The sequence below is a fragment of the Canis aureus genome, chromosome 14 (assembly GCF_053574225.1).
Source record: "Canis aureus isolate CA01 chromosome 14, VMU_Caureus_v.1.0, whole genome shotgun sequence".
Classification (NCBI taxonomy): Eukaryota; Metazoa; Chordata; class Mammalia; order Carnivora; family Canidae; genus Canis; species Canis aureus.
Genome location: NC_135624.1, coordinates 33955366 through 33972878, shown reverse-complemented (window position 1 = coordinate 33972878; position 17513 = coordinate 33955366).

The following is a 17513-nucleotide window of genomic DNA, read 5'->3' as shown; positions in this document are numbered from 1 at the left end:
GAAAGAAGAATAAGACCTAGTTCCTGCCCTTTTCTTTCAATTTAACATTTATTGAGGACCTACTGTGTGTTAGGTGGAAGGAAGCTAAGCACTTACATTAAGTGTCCTCACATTTGTCTGACAAGGTATTATTACCCATATTTTTCATATGGAAACTGAGGCTCAGAGAAGTTAATTTAAAATCCAGTAGACTGAGAGCTAGAATTTGAACCCCTTATTTCTGGTTTGAAAGCCTCCGCCACACAGAAGAAAACAAGAAAGCTAGGAGCGGAGTGTTCAACAGTCTGATAAATTGTTGCTAGAAGGTAAATGAAAGGAGACACTAGTATGGGCTGCAGCAGGTAGGGGAGGCTTCTTAAAGGAAGCCGTGAAGGTGGGTGAGGAAGAATGAACACTGTTGGCAAGGGGGAGTGGTAGCTCTTTACCATTTCCTGGGGGCCCTACCTCATTAAGCCTAGTGGTGTGTGTCTTGGAACACACTCTGGCCATGCTGCCTCAGGCAGGCATTTGGTCCCAGGACAAGAAATAGGGCTGGGGGAGTGGGGGACTTACTGAACAGCATGGAGAATGCAAGATGAAACCTGGAAATGGTGGAGGATTGGACTCTTTTCCAGAACTCAAGAACAAGATCCAACCCCAAGGTCGGGATAAAGGCTATTATGTAACATTTACAGTTCTATAAACACACCACATCAGAGAGCTATTTAAATATTTTCAGGTGGATGACACCTGATTTTTAAAAATCCTTTTTAAAGTAGGCATTGAGGTAGGGTGAACAGGGGTTGGGGTTTTGAGACAGTGGGGTCAGATTAAGAAGACCTTGTCCCTGAACTCCATTCATTGATACATGCATTTACGTGAAGATACCGAGCCTCAGTCACCACCAAACCTTTTGGTTTGTGAGTATAAAGTAATTTATATAACCTTACTTTGAAAAAGGTAAAGATTGCTGTAGATAAGTTTCATTTTCAAGCAGCATTGACATTATTATTACTGCAAAGATTATAATAGGGAATTTATCATAACATATGCTCTAATATGTTTTTTTTCTAATATGGTTTTAAAAGCTTTTTTCCCCTAGCTATGAAAAACTTATAGAATAGATACTTACATATTTTTTTCATTTCTATCAGCAATGACTTTTAAAGAGAACTAAACCGTGTCCTTGTAGCCAGACTTTACAAATAAAAGTCGTAACAGAGCCAACGGAAACATTATTTGGAATATAAGGCACTGTTGTGTTTAATTTTCATAGTTATAATAACAAGATAAATAAAAGTGTAAGTGTGAATTTCCCCCTACCTCCGCATCCCCTGCTGGTTACCAGAGGCAGGAGGGCATGTGAACTACCAGATAAATACATTCCTATCCCTGAGTGTCCCTGTGTTTACCTGTACAGGAGTGTTGTGCAGCATTTTAACTTGTTTCCCACCAGCAAGTTTACTCAGATTTAGTTTCTTATAGTCTGTCTTGTTAAAACAGTACATGGTTTTATCAGGATCTAAACTCCCGGTGAGACTCACTGTTCTGTGGAAAATGAGCCAAAAACAAGAGTCTCTATCACTCAATCTGAGAATAAAGCTCAGAGATACTTAACTATCTAAACCAGTGGTTTTCAACTTTTTAAAAAAGATTTATTTTTTGTTTGAGGTGAGGAGAGACAGAGGGAGAGAAAGAATCCCAAGCAGACTCCCCGCTGAGCACAGCACTGGGCCCAGGGCTCCATCCCACAACCATGAGATCATGACTGGAGCTGAAGCCAAGAGTCTGACACTTAACCTAGGTGCCCCTAAACTTTTTTTCTTTTTTTTTTAAATAGTGGAAACTAGTCTTTAAAAATAACTCTTGCAGAGCACCAATGTGGCTCAGTTGGTTAAGCATCTGACTTCATTCAACTCGGGTCATGATCTCAGGGTTTTGGGATTGAGCCCTGCAGGTATCAGGCTTGTGGCTCAGCAGAGAGTCTGCTTGTCTTTCTCCCTCTCCCTCTGCCCCCACCCCTACTTGTGCTCTGTCTCTCAAATAAGAGAAAATCTTTAAAAATAAAAAAGAACTCTTTCACCAAAGGCCAACATGTAAGGCCCATGCGAGCCTGCTTGCTAAGCTGTTTCCCTTGAGAGGTGAAGGGCCCAGTTTGAAGGCCATGATGAAACTCTACCTTCTTTACTCTCATCTTTGGCCACTAGCCTCATCAATCTTTCCAAATCAGCCATTCTTGCACATTTACTTCTCCAGAGGATCCTGTCTGGTAATCCTGCACCTTTGCAGATGCTGTTTTTCTGTTGGGAAAGTTCCCCCATCCTCTTGACCCTTTATTTCAGTGGCATTTAATTGTTTTTGATAGGATCTTTCCCTAGAAATCTTCCCTGAGACCCTTGTCTGGGCTTCCACATCATTCATTTTATTCCTGTGTCATAAAAGTTATTGCACTACAATGTTCATTTATTTGTCCATCTCTCCTGCACTGCAGTTGTGTTCTTTTTGAGAGCAGGAACATATTTGGTATCCTACTTCCAGTGTTAGGCATGTGATTGATAATAAAAATAATGCTTACTGGGTGGATGGACAGATGAGAAAGAATTTACCAATAGACCAAGTTAAATGAATACTTTGAACCAGCACCTTGAACCAAAAAGGAAAGTAGCGGAACTGATAAGAGAATTTCTTCACATGGCTACCTGATTTGGAGTTTGCCTGTAGGCTTGACACCACTTCCCAGAAGGCAGCCATCACTAGGTTAGCCCTAGGGAACAGTACAGCATGAGTCATGTGCCTGCTCCCATATCTGGTGCTGTGTATTTATAGCTAATGCTGGTGGGTTTTCACTTGTTAAACAGCAAAAGAAAAATGGTTGCACGAAGGCCAAACAAAACACTAATGGAAATGGTTTTAATAATTAATTTTTTAAAGGCTTACAAATGACAAATCAACTGGGAAGCTATAGGAACATTTAAGCTGAAATTTCAGCTAAAGGAACCACTCTCTGGCTTGTTCTGGGGTTAAATAGGGGTAATTTAAAAGCTGCCAGGAAGAAGGCCAGTGATGCCTTGTTTTTGTTTGCTTTTTTTTTTTTTTTTCAGCAAACCATATCCTTGAAAGGAAGAGTGCTTGACATTTAAGTGCTACAAGATGGTAAAAGTCAATAAAACATGGAATGGAATGAATTGGTAGCTATGCCACTTAATATAATTTTATTGCATAGTGCAGTTTTCAAAATCACTTTTAGATAATACCTAAGCTTCCTTTCCTTATATATAGCCTAGTTGGCACATTACTTCTCAGGTAATTATTGCAGGGCAAAAAGTTCTGTGGAGGTTTTCTACTTAAGTTTTTCTTTTCCGTATGTAATTCCGTTGATGGGTCTCAGTGAACTCTCAATAAACAGCAAAATTAAATTCATAAGTACAGTAATGCACTTGATAAAAGAGAGAATGGTACTTGCATTTATTTATTGAGCATCTACCATGTGCAAAACACTGTTGGGCCCTTTTTCATGAAGTATCTCAGGAAATCTTCACAATTAACCTAAAAAGGTATCCCCACTTTATAGACAAAGATCCAGTCTTGGCAAGGTTAGCCATTGTCCCATCCGCACCCCATGTGGCTCAGATAGGAGTTGGACCAGGTCCATCTGACTTAAGTGTCTACTTTTACCACTTTTTCATTGTGTTCCAGTGACCATACAGTAAGAAACCTTGTTATCGGAAGTAAATGTAGGACCCAAAGGGAAGTGCCCTAAGGTGTTCATGTCCTCCCCTCTTGCTTTTCTATTCTTTTTCCTTTGGAGAAGATGAGCAAACCTGTATCCCTGGCTCACCCTTCACTGTTCTATTCAGTGCCCAGATTGATGTTATAAAAAGATGATCATTTACATTTGAATAGTTATTTAAGAGTTTACAAAGACTTTGCAACATCTCTTTTCATCCTCATTTTACAACAGAGAAAATTAACTCCAAAGAGATTTACGACTTACCCAAAATCACATATCTAATTAACAGCAGAGGAATTTTAACTAGATCCAGAATTCCTGATTCCAGATACTCTCTGTTACATCCTCAAGTGAGAACATGTGTGGTTTTTCTCTAAGGATAGAGAAGATTTCACTCTCCAGAGCTCCATTTGCTTCTTTTCTTATCTTAAGAAAAGCTTATCCTTCCAAGGGATGAAATTTATTAGGTACTCTCAAGCCTCTCCATATCCTGCTGTAATTATCTGGATGTGCAGATACCACTCTCTGTCGAAAAATGTCAAAACATTCCACAAATGGGCGTAGAAGAACACATGCAAATGGTTAGACTATCATTATTTATTCCAAATGATATGAGGGTGGTCCTCAGCACAGCAGCGAGAGAAGGCTTAGAATTCCACCCACTAAAAGAGAGCTTCCAGCCCACTTTTTTTCCCTGTGTCTTCTTACATAACTGCTACAAAAGTCCATCAGCTGAACAGGGCAAACTTTAACAGAAGATGTCCGAATATAAGAGGGAACTGTGATGGTTGTGTCGTCTCATCTTCTCTTTTTACTTTAAAAAAAAAAAATTAAGCTAGAGGAGGAGGGCTGGCCTTAAAATGATTTTCCAAAGTGAGCAAGTAAAATGGCAGAATGGGAAGAAACTGGGATTTAAAAGATCCCAGGGGCAGTCTGCTTCTTGAAGCCTCACTTCCCTTATTTGAAGAATGAGTATTATAATCCCACAGGATGTTGTTGAGCATATTAAATCAGATGTTATATGGACAGAGGAACTTGTGTTTGTATATAAGAAGACAGAGTAGCAATTTGAGAAAGAGCTAGAAACACATATAAGATCAAGAAGTGCAATCTACCCACAGCAGAGAAGGGTTAGTGTTAATAAGACTATGAGGGCTTGGTTTAAAGATACTCAGTTTGCTATTTTGATTGGAAAATGTTTTTTAACCAAATGCTTTATTCAGGTCATAGATTTTGCTGTCTTGTTATAATGATAAAGATGGCAAAACATGGTGAGTCTAAAATCTAGCATCTCTTTTCTTCCAGGCCATTGATCCTTTTACTTCGTGTTGCTGCTCTCAGTGTTGAGCATGCAGACTTTGATGTGTAGTTATTATACTTTTTTTTTTTTTTTGGTATAGAGAACAGTTCTTTATTCAGTTTATTTTTAAAAGATTTATCTATTTTAGAGAGAGAGTGAGTGGTGGAGAAGGCCAGAGGGACAGGGAGGGAGAAAATCAGACAGACTCCTCACTGAGCATAGAACCTGATGTAGGGCTTGATCCCATGACAGCGAGATCATGATCTGAGCTGAAACCAAGAGTCAGATGCTCAACGAACTGCACCATCCAGGTGCCCCTGTTTAATAATTTTAACTTTTAAGTGCTCTGAGAAGAAATAATAGTAATAGAGGGATTTTTCTCCTTTTGGTAATAGAAGACTCAGTGATTTAGACCAGTCTTCCTAGAGAAGACAAGGAAAAATAATAGACCCAAATAATGTTTTATATTGAAAAAGAACCATTAAGATAGTAAGGAATTGTCAGCCATGATCTGGGAAAAGGTACAAACTTAGAATGATACACTCAGCATTCATATAACCTTTTGTCTTAGGAGTATTTGCCAAGCTAAAAGAGGCTTCTGAGGGGTGCCTGGGTGGCTCAGTCAGGAAGTGTCAGCCTTTGGCTCAGGTTATGATCCCAGGGTTCTGGGATCGAGCCCTACATTGGGCTTCCTGCTCAGTGGGGAGCCTGCTTCTCTCTCTCTCTCTCTCTCTCTCTCTCTCTCTCTGCTGCTCCCCCTGCTTGTGCTTGCTCTCTGTCAGATAGAGGAATAAAATCTTTTTAAAAAAATAAAAAATAAATAAAGAGGGAGCTGAAAGTCACAGCTACTCTTCTTAGCATTCTGGGACTACAGGTACAGAGTCAATGTTCAGGACTTACCAAGGTGGGTACCATCTTGTAAACTCCCCACTTTGGTCTGGGACCCGAAAGATTTATATCCTAAGAACAAGAGGAAACCAGAAATAAACCAGTCATCAATCTATTTAAATAGGCTTCATGTCAGATGGGTGGCCAGGTCTCAAAGATACCATGAGAAGACTTATTACAGGCTTAATCTCCATCCCAGAAGGAGAGGAGAGAAGAAGAGGGTGGACTACATTTCATACAAGGTAATACTTGAGAATTTTCTAGAAATGGTAAAAGATATTAGTCCACAGATTCAAGAGACCATACAAATGTCAAGCAGGATAAACAAAAAGAAATCAGTGACATAGCGAAGTTGTAGGAAACAACAACAACAACAAAAAATCTTAAAGGCAGATAAAAGGTAGAACTTACCTTTAAAAAAGTGAGAAATAGGCATCTCAATAACAGTAAGAGAAGCCAAAAAACAGTAGACAAGGGCTGAAGAAAATTAATTGCCAAAGTAGCGTTCAACACTTATGAAAGAGCGAAGGGGAAATAAAGACATTTTCCGATGATAAAATCAGAGACTTTATCACAGATAAACCTACACAAAGAAATTCAAATGATAATCTCCAAACTGACTGGAGGCTAGTGATGTATGAATGAAGAACAGAGAAATTGATAAATATCACATGGAGTTAAAATATTTAGAGAGCTAAAATACTACAACACTGAAATATAAAACAGGAAGAAGGCAAACGAAGTTAAAAGTGTCCTAAGGTCTATGCACTGAGAAGAGAATAAAAGTATCAATTCACATTAGACTCTGATAAGTCAGCAATGCATGTTTGACTTCATGTGGCCACTAAAAGCATAAAGATTTAAAGATTGTATTACTTCTAACTAATAGTCCAAAATGGGATAGAAAAAGACAAAAGTCTAGAGGGTGGTGGAACATAGGTAAGACAAATAGGAAACACACTTTCTAAGAGTGGATTTAAATCTCTGTCATTAATATCAAATGTAAATGGAATCAGTGCTCCAGTCAGTTCCAAAACAAGGCTGGATTTTTTTTTAATTGAAGTGTAAGCTATTTACAAGAGACACATTGAAAACACATGCATACCAATAGTTTGAAAGTAAAATAACAGAATTATCACCTAAATAACAGAATTATCAAGGTCTTATCACCTAAAATAGAATTTAAGGCAAAAGACATTACTAAGAATAAAGGAGGTCACTTTATAGTGACAAAAAGTCCAGATCACCAGCAGGATATACTAATTCTATCTACCAATAATATGACCTCAAAACACATGAAGCCAAAATTGATGTCTACAAAGAGAAGAAATATATAAATCTACAATCACAGAGATTTTAACATATTAAAATCCTGTGGGGCAACCCTTACCCACTAAGGAATGAGAGCCAGTAGAAAAATATCCACCACATCCAACCTCAAGTGGCTGATTCTTCATTCCACTTCAGAATCCCAGCAAAACAACACCCTGAATCCTCTCAGCAGTGGTCAGCTCAATTAAGCACCCTTGAACTGGATTGACCTCCTTCCCTGTTTTACTCTTCCCCATCCCTCTTCTCTTTCCTTGGGATCCTATCCCAAAATAAATTCTTCATGCCAGTACTTCTCTCAACCCTGCTACTTAGGTACCCAAGCTAAGACACTTGGTACCACAAGCAGCCCTATGGACACTTTCCAGATGGATTCTAGTATTGGATCAGCCAGACAGTGATTGGGATCCCATGAATGTTGGTATGTGGAGTGCTACTAACCCTGACATGCAATAGCATTGCAGTTACTGAGATGTTCACCAGCGGTGAGAGGAAGGATGAAGGTGGAAGATGAAGCTTTGGCCTTTGTACTAGTGGTAACATAAAAAAATATGTGGTCAGTGTTCATTACAAGGAACATAGAACTGGCTGAGTTTGGTTACTGGTCTTGAGAAGTCTTGTAAAAGGAAGAGAAAATGGTCGGTTCGGTTAGCCAACTATCAACCTCAAGAAACGCTGTGGAAGTCAGAGCACTTCCTCGCAGCCTAGAGAACCCACCCTTTTCCTACAGCCAGCCAAGGCTGCTGAAATTCAGTCCTGGGGCTTCGTTGTGAGTGCAGCAGAGTGACCGAGGAGCAGGAATACAGCCTTCGTGATCTCTAATGTCAGTGTCAGGGCCTAGATAAGGAAACAGGAGACCTTGAGACACGGGATAGGCGATATTTGGATGGGAAAACCTAAGATCCTTGAACACAGATTCCTCTGAAGGGCTGAAGAAGCAGCACCCTCCCCCCTCCTAGAAGGAGGAGAGTGGTCTCCTTTGCCTGCAGACACTGCAAAGACTACCTGTGCCAGGAGCTTCATGAAGTGATGTTTGTCCTAAGATCTGCCTCTGCAGAGGAATGGAGTCAGGCCAAGTACAGCCCAAGCTGGGCAATCTGGCTCCTTTTCTAGGAAGAAAGATCTGATACACTCAAAGAATTGTAGGCTTTGGTTAATTTGCACTAACACGAACCAGGAGACCTACTGGTGGAGTGGACCTTCAGGAACAGCTGAGAAATGCTGTATTTCAGCTTGTGCTTCTGCCAAATCTGATGAACAGTGCTCAACCAGCCTACTTCTTATGGTTATAAGAGTAAATGAAGAAATTAATATTCATGGTAAACTCTCCGCTAGTCGCTGTATTAGACACTTCACATAAATTATTTAATTAGAATAAAATTGGATAAGTGTAAACACTCCTAGAAGTTATAATCCTGTTTAGAACATTTAAATATATTATTTTAATAGCATGCCCTGGGGGAAACTCAATTCTAAGATTTGTGAGACCTTGATGAGTAGTAGTTAAAAGGAAAGGAGAAGAAGGAAAGGACTCTGACGTTGCAGAATTAAAGAAGTATTAGAATATGGCTTTGAGTAAACTGTTATTTTGTTTTGGGGAGGGCAGACCACCTGGATAGTGTTTGAAGGAAAATGTCTGTTTATTGATCTTGGGAAAAACAGGTCAGGAGCAATTCTAATGCAGGAACTCTCAGTAAGCAGGTGGGGCTTCCATGGAGCAGTGTAAGTTCTTGTGGCGGCCCCCCCACCCCCCACCACCACCACCATGCGAGGACACAGCGAGAAGTCAACAGTCTGAAACCCAACCTCAGAACTGGGATAAATGAATTCCCGGTGTTGGTCAGCAGTTGGTGGTATTTTGTTATAGCAGCCCAAATGGACCAAGGCATCCCCATGGCCTTTGTATGTGACTTTATTGTGGGCCTCAGTCAGAACATGTGTTTAAAATATATGTTTCTCATGCTGCCCGATTGGCTTCTAGAAGTCAGGGATATAATTTATCCAACCTTGTCTTCCCCATGTCCTTCCTGTACGTAAGAGGAGTCTTACAAATGTTCATCCATGACTAGCTGAATGACTCAATGAGCGAGAAAATAGATTTTCGATAAGAAAATGTGGCTGAATTTCAACCCACTGTCCAAGCAGTATTTAGGAAATAACACAGATACATAGTTACATAGAATTAAACACACCCCAAGGTCTGTGACATGGGCAGGGACAAGGTCAAGACCTTCAGTGTGCCACAGAACATTATCTCTAAACTAATGTTGAGAAGTCAAACAGAAGCTGAAGTAGCCATCCTGTTTGCTGATTAGTGTGTGGACTCACGAAAGCACAGCTCATCTCGTTCCATATGAACTGTGTTTCGGGACATAGCTTACAAGAGCAGTTAATGAAGCTCAGTTGGTAAGCAGATGTTTCTAAAAACTGCACTTGTCTCAATTTCACACTGTACCCAGGTGCTGGCAGCCAACAGATTTTTTTTTTTTTTTTTTTTTTTTTTTTTTTTAACGAAAAGCATGAGTGCACTAGTGGTAGGGCAAAGGAGAATTTCAGGGTCTTTGTGGTCCAACACACTTTTAACTTTCATCCGAATACAAGGTCTGAGACAGACCTGGGTCTGAATCCGGTTTCTGCTACTTGAAAGTTGTAAAATTTGGGGCAAGTTTGATAACCTGTCCGAGCTTCATTTTCCTCATTTGCAAAAGAGAGTTAATACCAGTCTTCAGTGAACTGGTCAATGTTTAACAACTGGCTCTCAGGGGAAGGAAAAACAAAACAAAAAAAACTAACAACAACCCTGGTTTGTCGTGTTTGCTAATGTCCATGGTGTAATTATTCCTACCATGGCCTATTTCAGACTGCCAGCGTCATGTCCTTGGTCACAGAGTGGGGAAGAAATGAGCAGAAGTAGCACACCGTCGTAGAGCATTCCCACCAGGCAGGTATCATAGATGTCAGTGACTTCTGGGGCCCGGATGCCTGGACAATAGTAAAACATGTGAAATAATTAGAAAGTGACGAGCTTTAAGTATCTATTACTTTTGGTTTTAATACAAATATATTGATATATAATATATTAATAACATACATAATTTGATTTTAATAATGGCTAAATGTGGAAACCAGCTCACTGCATTCCTGAAACTTAACAATTGGCCCTCCTGAACTATATACACATACAGTTTCCAGCATGCAACCAGCCATCTCCAGCTCTGAGATTTCACAAACAACACTGCAATGAGCGGATTTCACTGTGATGTATACCCACATCACAGGATGTAGGACTGGAATGTGACCAAGTATGCTACCAGACTCTTCGCCACAAGGGCCTGAGGGTCCCTGTATCCCTTTGACAAAGTGCATCACCGGAGGAGAAGTAAAATGTGGATGATACTTCAATACAGTGTTGAAGCAGCAGCTAGGCATCTACCCTGGGACATGGACAGATCTTACGAGCATAATGCTTAGTGATAAAAAGTAATAGCAGAATGAGATTCCTAGCACAATGCTATTCGTTTAAATGCATGCAAAACAAGACTCTTTTTTCAAGAACATGCAACTTATAAAGTACACATCAAATATATTTGAATGGCTGCCTGTGGAGCAGAGGGGTTCCTTGTGTCAACAATATGGACTGAACACAAAGTGGAATAGGATATCTATAAGCATTTAACATAGTACTTGCCACGTGGTCTGTTTTCTCATCCCTGGTCAGCAAAAGCTATGGTGATTTTATGAGCCATATTTCAAGGGTGTTTTCTTATTGCCTTTCCTGGACTATGCAAGTTGCATGTTTAAATAATTTATTTTCCAGAAAAAAACACACGGATCTGTGTTTAGGATATTTCTATAGTTAAGCAATATTTACAGTATAGGAGCTACACATAGCAGTCATCAAAGCTTAAAACCATCATGGCCAGTTTGTCTATGTTGGCAGCATTCATTATAGCAACTGCAGAGAAACAAGCAATTTCAACTCTGTCTTATGTATAGTATTGCACTTAATCTTCACAAAAAAACGATTGGATGTTTAGAAAAGCCACGTGTTTTGCACAAGAGGAGTCAACTTGCCAGGACAAGAACTGTAGCTGCCTAGCAAATTCAGGAGTCACCTGGGACTCTGCCTCTGGTTGCACTTTGCCAGTGAGGACACCACTGGCACGTTCCATCCTCCTCTCAGTTACTCTCTCCTGCATTCTTTGTTGCAAGGCAAGAAGAACGTTACAATTGTGATGAACTTCTAAGTGTGAATTGTTTTATATGCAAATAAAGGTAAAGCTGGCAATAACCTTGGAGGTTTAAGAAAACCCCTTGCATTTACTCACATGATGAGAAGAACAAGGCCTAGAAAATGCAAGTTTCCTCATTTGTGCAAGCACGCAGAAAATTGTCCACATAGCCAGGACAGGGAGTGCTCTTTCCTAGTTCTTAGACCAGGTGTGGCTTAATAGAATAAGATAGTTTAGAAACCTTGAGGGCCATTAGCTTGCTATAAAGCTGAGAAAAGCTGCTGGAGGTCCCCAAGCTCCTGTTTCCTCAGAAAAGGGGATAATACCTCCTGTGGCTCACGTGGTTCATGTGAATCATCTGGCTCATGGGGCTGCTTGCAAAGGTCACTCATTTATACATTTATGCACTCATTCAACAGAGGATCATAGAGGCAATGTCTATGTACCAGTCACTGTTCTAGGCACAAGGGTATAGTAGTGAATACATCAAACTCCCTGAACCTGTGGAGCTGACGTACTAGTAGACTTCTATTCAAATAGCTAGAGAAATAAACATGTCAATCAATCGATGAGTGCTGTAAAAAAATAATAAGGCATAGTAAGGATATAGACAGTGACAAAGAAGAATGCATTTTACGTAGGGAAAGCATCACTTCTAGGAGAGAATACGGGCTCTGTAGTAAGAACCAGTCCCTCACCTTCAGATTTCTGCCACCGCTGGGTGGTCCCACTGGCTGTTTTACTCAGTACTCGGGTTCCTTGTGTCTAACGCTGAACTCATTTCTCCCCTCACCTCCCTCGAACGACTTGTTCTTCCCTTGATTTAGTTCATTTTAGGTAATGGGACCTCGGTCCTCCTGTTGAGGATAGAACACAAGCTTTGAAATCAGACAGACTTAGGTTCCAATTGCTCCATATTTGGTTGCAGAAACATTGCAAGGGCCAAAGAAACAGATCTGATCGAGCTTCAGAGGATGATAACCAAAGCCACAACTGCTGCCCTGAACTGCCAGGGGTTGCTGCTGGCTCCAGAACCTCAGGACTGCTGTCCTAGTCAAGAGGGAAACTGGCAAAATCAAGAAGCAGCCACTGCCACTGCGGCTCTGGCATCATGGCATATCTGAGACCATCCCTCCAGAACAGAAGCCCTGCTCCTATTTCATCCCAAGCCCGTTGTCTCTGTACCTCAGACCAGTGGAGCTCTGCAGCAGCCACCAATCCCGCTGTCTTTCCAATTCCCATTCTCCTCCTGCTTCTCTAGTGCCAGAAGTGTCCCACCAAGAGCGAGGCCCCCGTCGCTGGGATCCTATCCCAGTTCATCACCTGTGGCAGTTTGCACAGTCGCACCACCACAACATGCCAGGGGCTGTCAGGACTCCCCCCACCGCCCATGGAGGAGTCCACATCACCAGCCAGCCAGCCGAGTGCTCCAACTCTAACATCCTGTTTTAGAGTCCACTTCCTAGGACTGCCTTAGGCAGATGGAGATCCTGCACACAGACTCTGAGATGGGGAGTTGCATGTCCAAAGTTTGTTGGGGAGCATGGTCAGGAGACTCCTGTAAGGAAGTAGGGATGGCAGGAGTGGTGGAGGGAGGAGCTGCCCTGGGATGTGGCTGTAACTGAAACCTCAGCCAACCCAAGGGCTCCATCCATGTTGCACCCCTACCTGTCATGGAAGCTTTAAAGCACCTTCAGATCAACTGGCTTATGTGGCCCACATTGAAGGGCCATTTGCATCTCAACTGAATTCTTACAATGACCCTCTCAAACCTGGCAGATTTCAGGATGCTGTGGGGAACTTTGGAGCTGCAGTGGCCTTTCACTTGTTCCAAATGGAAGCAAGGAGGCCAGTCAGTGGCCATGGGCTGGCTGTGAGAACGGAATGTAACCTTGGGTGGGGCAGTCCCTGCTCCTGATGGCAATTCCCAGCGAGGGACATGGCTGTCAAAGTGCACACCAGTGTGTCCAGCATCTGGTGTGCAGGCTCTGAGGAGGGGCTCTGGGTGGAGCACCACAGGATACACACACACACACACACACACACACACGAACATTTTACTGTAAATAAGGAAATGGCTAGAAAATGGAAGGACGGTGGCTTTCACGCTGGGACCTGCGTTTGTGTCCTGCTTCCTGTACTTACTCTGCTGAACTGATTTCCCCTTTGTGGACTTGTGATTCCTCCTTTGCAGAATGGATACAATCATAAGACCACCTTGCGCTGCCACAGCACACAGCTAAACTTGAATCAAACGAAAATCTGGATGGGAGAGCCCATGATAAAATTGTACCAATGTGACGGGTCACTGTTCGGTCCTGCTTCAAAGACGCACACAACAGGATGAGTAGTTCTAGGGCAGAGCTCACTGAGGCTTGTGCCAGAGTTCACAAGGAAGCGGCAAGAATTCCTTGTCCCTGTGCTTCAAGCCAAAGAGGACCCGTGGGGATAGGGCCCTACAGGAAGGAGGAAACTTGGTGAGGACAGGAAAGAGGGAAGAAGGAAGAGATGGAATGTGTGTGAGGGAGAAAGAGAGGAGAGTGAATCCAACATTTGTTAAACCGGCTACTCAGTGCCACGTGCTGTGCTTGGCCCCATGTCCACATTCTCTCTCCGCAAAAGAGGCTCTATTAGGAGACTCGGGGTGGCAAGTGAAATAAAACCCAAGTCAAACTACCTTAAATGAAACAGAACTCAAACTAACTTAAGCAAAACAAACCAACAGAAACACAACACAAGGAATGTATTGGCTCAACAACCAAAAGGAAGGGATGGCCTCAAGAACGACTTGATTTGGGGGCTTCAGTGGTGTCTCCAAGGCCCAATTTCTCTGGTTTTCATCTCACAGCTGGCCCTCCCATCGTGCTGCCTTGGTTTCAGTGCATATGGGTCCACCAAGATGGTGTCAGCTCCAGCCTTTCCTTCTCAGCTTCACATCCACTGAGGAGGAGGACCTGCTTCACTTTGTCCTCCCTTCCTGCCCAAACCTCACCCCTTAGCCCCTGTCATGGGGCACCCTACCTCCCTGACCCAGAACCCACCCCAGGAGAACCTGGTGTGCTCGAGGACCCGGGGCCTACGCAGAGCGCATGGACGGATTGCCAGGGACCATTATGAGGAAGATGAAGTGTGCAGACACTGAGCAGCAAAACCCACATGTGACACCTCAGAGGCCTTCGCCACATTGTTGAGGTGAGAAGATGGGTGCTGGGCAAGACCGGGTGACTCGCTCAAGGGCACACACCTCTCTGAATTGTTGTTTGAGGGCATGCATGACTGAGACATGGCTAGGCTAGAAGGTGGTAGTTCTGAGGTGGAGACTCGGGCCATAGGACTCTGAAGCCCGAGTTTCTCCTCAGTGCTGTACACCACCACTACCCGAACAGCTGGCTGAATCACCTCACCCCTTGCACCCTTGTCCCCTCATCTAGCTCTGAGCTTTGACAACTCTACCTTGAGGAAACCTGTTACCAGGTGAACTATAATGACAGAATCCAGTAATGACGTAACTATTGCCAAGTACCTGGTTCTCTTTCTTTCCAGTATTAATTTTAAGTGAGCATAAGCACAGGTCTGCTCAGCCATTATCGCACTGTTCAGGTTCCCTTTGGCTTATTAACATGGGGGCCCCCATTCTCATCCCACACTGGAGACCATGGATGCTTTGGCCCCAAGCAGATCGTTCACCTGACACACCAAACCCTCTTCCTCCTTCACCCTGCTGCCCCCAGTTACCATTGTCCCATGCTTCCCTGTAAAACAAATACTTCTTTCCACCATATTGACCCCAAATATTTTATCCATTCACTGTCACTGAAAGCCAAGTATTTTTTTCAGGCTGGCTGCAAACAAAAGCTACTTTGTGAGACTGTGAGGGCAGCAAGCCAGATTACCTTTTACTGGTTGTTTTTTGTTTGTAAAATGGCAGTGTCTTTTGTAAACATGATATGTCGGTGGCATATAATTGCACCAACCTAACAAGTGGTCTGTTGTCGTTTTTATCTGTGTTTACTTCTAGTTTGGTCCGTCTTTTGTCGCTGTATTTTTAGAGTTGCGGTGTTGTGTAGTTATAATTTTATATTTCGTTTCTTTTGCTTACTTCAGTGGTTTCTCCATGCTATTAACCTGGACTTAAATGTTTTAATTGCTGCTTTATATTCAGGAAATATTTGTTAGTTCATTCAACAAGCATTTATTTAATAACTATTTAAGTATTCCTCTGTGGGTTTCTCCCAGGTTTTATTATTGTAAATAATGGAATAAATATCTTTGTGCATCTACTCTCTCTATCTTTTGGATTATTTTCTTAGGATAGATTCCCCAAATGGGATCATTAGGATGAGCATCTTCATAGCTCTGAAAGCTAGTATCGAGCTGCATGTGAATGTCTCACTGAATCTGTTTTCTCATGATCCCACTCATTCAGAGGATAAAATCCATACAATTTTGTAATACAGGACCCTTCTATGAACTGTCTGTCTCTCCCCATCATATCTCAACACTCCCCAACCGGCCATCTCCCTCACTTCCACCCAAACAAATTGTAGATGTTAGTGTTTTATGTGCAGCGTATCTTGATTTGAACATGAAACTCTTGCTATCACAGGTGCTGTATGGCAGCAGAATGCTGGACAAATGGCCAAAGTAGCCATAATAAATCATTACCCCTTTGCTCAGTGCTGTGGACTGAACTGTGTCCCCCAAAATTCCTATCTGAAACTCTTACCACCAGCGTAATGGAAGTGGGGCCATTGGGATGTGATTATGTTTTGATGAGGTCATGAGGGTGGTGGGGTCCTTATGATGAGATTAGTGTCCTTATAAAAAGAGTGCAGAGAGCTTACTCTCTCCCTTCCTCTGTCTTTTTCTCTCCCTCCCTCCCTCCTCCTCTCTCCCTTCCTCTGTCTTTCCACACCATGTGAGGACTTAGCAAGAAGATGCCATTTGCATGAGCCAGGAAGAAAGCCCTCACCAGGAACTGAATTGGCCAATACCATAATCTTAGACTTCTCAGCCTCCAGAACTTTGAGAAAAACAACTCTGTGTTTAAGCCACCCAGGTTGTGGTAATTTGTAACAGCCCAACCTGACTGATACACTAAGTATCCATAAATATTAACATTAATAACATTAATAGATAATAAATAGGTCATCTGGATTTTATTATAGCTCTACATCTTATTTTATTGACTTCTCATGTCAGCCCTATAGATATGCCCATTTTGTAGGAAATAAGGGTCAATGGGGACATTTGGGGAACTCTGAGTGATTCAAGGTGACTCAAGGGTGAGGGTGCTGTGTAGGGGAAGTCACTGGTTGGAAGGCCCCCAGAGATGGTAGGGACCAGAGCATGAAGGGCCTTCTCAGTCAGATGCAGGAGTTTGACATTTGACCTACATGCTTGGTATTTGGAAGATTTCTAGAGAGAAGTACCATGATCCGATTACCATGTTAGAGTGTGCTCTCACAGCAGTGTAGGGAGGACCAGCCTGGAAGCAGGGATCCCAGCTGGCAGACCTAGAAGTACAGGCTTTGAATGAGTGCAGCTTACTCTGGAAGGAGTCACAGTAGCCCAACGGAGCTAACCTGCCACATTTGTTGTTTCCAGAGAGGAGCTCCAAACCATGCCAAAGCCTCTTCTAAGGATTTTAGGTTTTCCAGGCTTCATTTTTTAAAAATAAATAAATACATTTATTTGCACACATCTAAAATATTCCTTTTCTTGCTGTCTGTGCACTACATAGTGAGCATTTAGTTTTCTTCTGGTTTTTGGTAATTATGAAAAATACTCCCCGCAGGGAGCCTGATGCAAGACTGGATCCCAGGACCCCAGGATCACGACCTGAGCCAAAGGCAGATGCTCAACTGCTGAGCCACCTAGGCATCCCTCCAGGCTTCATTTGATAAAATAACATAAAATCGACGGCAAACCTTATGCTAAATATAAGATATTAAAAGATTTCCCTTTAAGAGAAGGAGCAAATCTGCACTTGTAGGCAACATTGTACCGAAGGTCCTAGCCAAGGCAATAAGGAAGAAAAAGACATGAAAGCACA